Source organism: Alligator mississippiensis, chromosome 1 (genome assembly GCF_030867095.1).
Source record: "Alligator mississippiensis isolate rAllMis1 chromosome 1, rAllMis1, whole genome shotgun sequence".
Taxonomy (NCBI): Eukaryota; Metazoa; Chordata; order Crocodylia; family Alligatoridae; genus Alligator; species Alligator mississippiensis.
In genome coordinates this window covers 396885758-396891757 of record NC_081824.1, presented here as the reverse complement: position 1 = coordinate 396891757, position 6000 = coordinate 396885758, and the positions used below count along the sequence as shown (strand labels likewise).

At 41.6% G+C, this 6000-nt stretch overlaps 1 long non-coding RNA gene across 3 annotated transcripts in view; it reads right to left on the bottom strand.

The window, feature by feature from the left end:
- Positions 1-908: 908 nt before the first annotated feature.
- The window catches only part of LOC109283468 (uncharacterized), a 63909-nt gene continuing 58817 nt past the window's right edge, over positions 909-6000 (bottom strand). For all 3 annotated transcript variants that reach the window (XR_009460031.1, XR_009460039.1, XR_009460044.1), the window contains one exon: positions 909-2577. This is a non-coding gene — a long non-coding RNA (uncharacterized LOC109283468). The remainder of the gene's footprint in view (positions 2578-6000) is intronic.

Genomic DNA, 6000 nt, shown 5'->3' with positions numbered 1-6000 from the left:
TTTCTGAGCAGCCAATGTATTTATTTATTTAAGGAAATCTATAGTCTTCAAAGCATTCTCTGCAGATGAGTGTGATATTTACCTTTCTTTAGATAGTTATTTTCTTGGAAGAAACAGTTTTAATTTCGAAGAGAGTAACAGTGTTCCTTTGTCATTTTTACATTGTCAACTATTTTGGGGGCACTCAGTAATCCTACAATAACCTTTCTGGTTTGAGGATAGTTTTATATACTATATATATTTATGTTGAAGATTGCTCCAAGTTATTTTGGAAGGACATGTTATTGTGATAACTGAGCAACTTTGTACTCCAAGGGTATTGGCAAAACTATCTTTTATTATAAAATGGGAGTAAATGTTGTTACTTGGGAGTCTTCATCACCTAGTACATTTGGACTACTTTGTCTTAATGATGCTATAGAAATATGTATTTTAGTTACATCACTCTTACTTGAATAAAATCAGTTTAAAGTTGTAGTTTCACCATGCTTGTATCATTGCAGAATCATGAAAACAATAGTTACAGTGTAAAGGTTTCCATTGGTACCCTTTAATATCAATACAATTGTTGTATCTGTATACACTCTAAGGCTGTGTCCCGATAAGCATGGATGTTTGGTTCCCTGAGGACAACTAGCAGCGGTGCACCTTGTGCCACTGCTAATTGTCCCCGGGAAACACCCATGCCACATGAGCTCTGGCATGCAGCAAGTTATCCTGAGTGGGGTAAGGGAAGGCTGTGGCCAGGAATGGGTTGGCCCTGGCAGCCTTATTTGGGTTCCTGGGGGGGCTTCTGCAGCTGCAGCAGTGGCATTCCTGCCACGAAGAGCCTGGCTGACAGCCTAAGTGAGATTCTGGCCAGCCAGACCCTGGTTTTGACTGGTGCATGCTGGCCCAGTGTGCACTGCTTCTTTTTTTTTTTTTTTTTTTTGTGAGGGTTTTTTTGACTCCCTGGATATTTGCCACTGACTTTTGTGGAAGTAGAGTTGATCTCTGATCCTGATTGTTTTTCAGCAGGTGTGGGCAATGAATTCCTGCAGAATAACTTAAAAAATAGGGATATTGGGTTATTATGTTAGCTATCTCTGAAATACTAAAGTTATAAGAATAGATTGTACTTGGATTTAGGTGGCAAGAAGTAAGGAGGGATGCATAAGCTGTACCAACCTTTAAAATCAAATTGATAACTTTCACCTTTGCCCAACATCCTAAGCACTACATGGCAGACAAATTAAAGGGAAAGAGCTCCTGACACATTTAGCCTTTTTCCACTTCCAGTGGATGAAAAAATCTAAATAGAAAAAATCCTTTCCTAGCAGTGTTTAATGATGCATACAAAATATTTACCTTCCATTTACTGAAAAACTACAGATACTATACCAACAATTTAGAAATACTAATTTGAGATATTCTAAAACTAATTATTTCTTTCCCCTCAGTATAGTGTAATTAAAACTAGTATGATTATCTACCTCAACTGGTATTACTTATTTCAATAATTTTTTTTTCAATTTTTTGCCTTCTCTAGTCCCCTGTACATGTTACATGTATTATGCAATTAACTGGTTAATTGCACAATTAATTTAGACTCACTAAACAGGTAAATTAACTATCATGCCATAAAAAAGATCTATCCAGCTATAAAGTTAGAGCTGGGAAATGTGTAATAACTTTATAGCTGGTTTCTAATTTGCACATATAGCAAGGTGCCCGCATGGCTAGGAGCCCCGTTAACTCCAGATACAAAGACGAAACATTCATTGCCACAGCTGCCAGTCCAATCAGCTGGGGGACTCAGCTGCAGAATCTTGCTACTTTCTCATGCAGGAGGATGCTGGGCTTGCCATAACTGCCAATAAACCATGATGTGATCTGATACTAGATCCCACAATCATGCTTCTATCATGTGGTACAATTGTGTGGACAGAGCATGAGATCCTATGACTCCTTAACCTGAACATCTAGAATGGTGCATGTGCACGTGCACACATTAAATTAGACTATATGTTCAATTTAAATGCAGATCTTACATGCTGGAGTATATTTTTTTCCATAGATATATCTATAGATATATAGATATATGGAAAAATATATATATGTTGAATTATCCTATAATGTAAATAATTTGAGAGGAGAAAACTGATGTTTGTTACAGGAAGAGAATAAACACTGTAAAGCAAAAATAAAGGATTTTTTTTTTTTAAGAATGTTGAATTCCCATCTCCCCTATGAATAAAAGCACTACTTTCCATCAGACAAGTAATTATATTGAAGAATACTTGGAATTAGCAAAAGAATAAGCATTGATTGTAAATCAAGAATGTTTCTTACAGAAGAAAAGCAGATACGTAGATGTACTAGTATTTTACTGCTTGGTAAATCAAGTCTTCTGAGGTAAAAAATGGACTTAAATCCAATGCCACACTTCTGGAAAATTGATGGAAACACTTGTGTTTATATGCCTCCATCTTTTTCTATGACCACTGCAATTTGGGCATGAGAAACTGAACCTCAGAAAACCCAGGAAATATTGATACAATCTTTGGATGTCCTTCTGGATGAAGATGATGTAGACACCTGATAAGGGAGAAGAAAAGTGTAATAAAACAGAAAATAGACCAGAGACATAACCAGGGTTGACCAAAGTGGAAACACAGTCATATATATACACAACAGGATTTTGTGAAAAGAAGAGAAAATAGGCTAAAAGGAAGGTAGTTAATTATTTTGTACCTGCTCCCTCTGTTAACCTCTCTGTGCTTCCCTGGTGATAATGGCTCTCTTTCCTTTCCAATGATTTTATTCTTTTACATAATTAGGTTTATCTCTTTTAACTATTCTTTACTTGGCCTGTAACTACTTCCGATAACTTTTTTTTTGCTTTACTGATTTGCTGTCCATTTCTCTTAAGTGATCACTTTCATTCATATAATGGACTAAAACAAAAGTTATTTTTCTAACTGGTATTTAGTTCAGGCTGTATCACTAGCCTCAAGCATCTATACATGAGCATAGAGGTTTTTTTGATATGCTGGAATTCAAGAGCATCAGAACAGACTTGATTAACTGAGTCCTCTGGAGCGTGGCAATTACCACCCTCCAGCAGCCTCCTGTATCTTGTGTATCAGCGTCCCTGAGCTTCAAAATGGTGGCAGGAGTGCTTGAACTAAAGCTCATCAACTCATCTTCAGACCCATCAAATGAGCTTTAGTTCAAGTGCTCCTGCCACCATTTTGAAGCACAGGGATGTTGATACATGACACATGGTGGTGCTTGGAGAGCTGCTGTAATTAAAGTGTTCCATCCCCATTCTCAGAGCACATGTAAAAGTGCCCCTCATGCTCAGGAAAAATCTACTTAACATTTTTAAAAAATTAAATTGAGAACAAAAATTGATAAGCTGTCTGGACACTAAGAACAAACAGTAAACCTTGATATTAGTCTTATGGTCAAGGCATATGCTCAAGAGGATGGCAGAGAAAGCACGTCAAAGACATTCTCAAGTCCAACTTGAAAAAATGTAAAATTGACATCAACTCATGGGAGACTGTCTCCCAGGATTGCCCCACAGTGGAGGAAGAGTCTTCTGCAAGGATCTTAGTACTTTGAAACTGTACAATGACAACAGGAAATGGAAAAGTGGGAGTGGCGGAAACAGCATTTTGTGGACTGAATAAAAAATCCAGAGCAATCTAACCTACCCTGCCCAGAAACATGTGCTCAAATTGCAACAAGAATATGTCAATCCTGGATCAGCCTCGTGAGTCATCTTCAGACCCATAGATAAAAAAATCATGGAAGACAATCATCCTTAAATACAAGGGATTGCTCCTGCTGATGAGGTTTATGACACATTATATTTTACATGACTCCTGGATTCTTTGCACACATGAAAGGTGAGAATGACCCTCCTTCCTTCAAAAGGCCCTGATTTTCCAGTAATCAGCTGCTTTTATTCTGTTAATTGTCTCCTACCCCTGGGAATTTCTCTCACTACTGTTCTTTACTATGCTGTGCCTGGTTTGTTCTGATCAGACATGATGAAGAATGTCTTGCATTTAAAAGCTAGTCTAATTCTATCCCTATAACACTGTTGGTCTAATAAAATATATCACCATAAGAAATACTTGCCTCACACAAAATCTATCTATATAAATTAAATCTCTTATTCTGGAGGTTCAGTCTCTTGGCCTACACCGGGGTGGGTAATTATTTTGGGTGGAGGGCTGCTTAACTAGTTTTTGGTGAGCTATCAGGGGCTGCATGGGTAGTTCCACCCCTTGACAGTTGCCCCACCCCCTGTTTGCCATCTTGGGGATGGAAGTCCCATCCTCTAATCCCTGACCTTTGCCACCAGAAGTCCTTCACCTGGAAATACTCCTTTTGGGAGGGGGGGGTTGCCATTTTGGAAACAAACAAACAAAAAAAAAAGCACACACTAAAAGTCAAACACCTACTATAACATATTTTAATTTTATTACAAAAAATATTTTTGTCATGATTTGTGTTTGCATAGTATATACAGAGGTCATTGAAAAATAACTCAAAAGCACATTCTTAGTTTTGTATATTGTGAGGGGAGTGTGCATGAGTGGTGTGTGCATAGTATGTGTGGTGTGTGTGGTATGTTTGGCATGTGTGTGGGGGGGTATGTGTGTGTGCTATAGGTGATGTGTGTGTGTATCGTGGATGTATATGGTGAGGTGTGGTAGGATGTGGGTGTGCGGGGTTGTGAGGGGTTGTGGCTGTGTGGCGGGGCACAGGTATGTTGGGGGAATGTGTATATGGGGAGTTGTGGGGACAGGGTGTGGATGTGAGGGAGGTTGCGGGGTGTGAGGATTCCCTCACACACACATCCCCATGGCACAGCATCAGTCAGGACACTCAGGGCGCAGGTGCCCAGTGGGTTGTGGCTCCGGCCAATTCTCCACATGGCAGTGAGGCGCACAGCCCCCATTCCTCCAACTCTCCTTGTTCCCTCCAGCCAGCTTTGAGCCACTGTCTTATAGGCTATGTGTAGGGGAGACACAGGGGGCCGCATACCCGCCCTGAGATTGGACGCAGCCTCCACACAGCTGCTTGTATTGCTGGCACTCCCTGCCACTCACGCACAGCCCTTGCACTAGCACAGCAGGGAGGGAATCCCCATGAGCTGGAGCCAGGTGCCTTCTCTGCTAGGGCTGCACAGCACCAGAGATAAGTCTCAGGAGCTGGAGTGAGCTGCTTTCCCTGCAGGGGCTGCGCTGCAGGGGATGGAAGCCCCAGGCAGGGAAGGCAGCTAGCTCCAGAGCTTGAAGTTTCTCTCTGGTGCTGCAAAGCCCCAGCAGGCTTCCCAGCAGCACGTGGGGCTTCCTTTCCTGTTGTGTGAGTGCAGGGGCTGCAGGTGAGTGGCAGGGAGTGCCAGTGATACAGGCAGCCGCACAGAGGCTGTGGCCAATCTCGGGTGTGGGGGGAGGTACGTGCCCCTCCTATGCGTCCCCCAAGAGACAGTGGCTCATAGCTGGCTGGAGAGAACAAGGGGAGTGAGGGGTTAGAAACAGGGCTTTCACTGCTTCTAGTCACTGAGAGCCTAGGGGCAGGGCCAGTCTGGCTCTTGTGCAGACTGAATGAGCTCTGTCCTAGGCTAGAGTGAAATGCTCCATGGGATGTCAGCAGAATGTGACCTACCATGATTCATGATGGGATGTGGCACAGATGTTTGTTGTGGCACTGTAACTTACAGTGCTGAAATCTGATACCACAACTATCCAAGGTTTTCTTAGTGTGGGATCTGCCATTTTTTCAGTGCTCTATGTGGCCTGATTGTCTGTCTGGTTACAGCTGTAGAGCACTTTCTGCACACCTCCGGTACAATAAATGTACGTGAACTTCATGTGTCAGTCAAGACTATAAGAAACTCTATATAGGCCAGTTGTGGAATTGCCTGCACAGAGCAGAACTTTGTTTCCTACCAGGAGAGACACATGGCTTTCTGTGCTTAACCATTCTGTTTTATTTTTT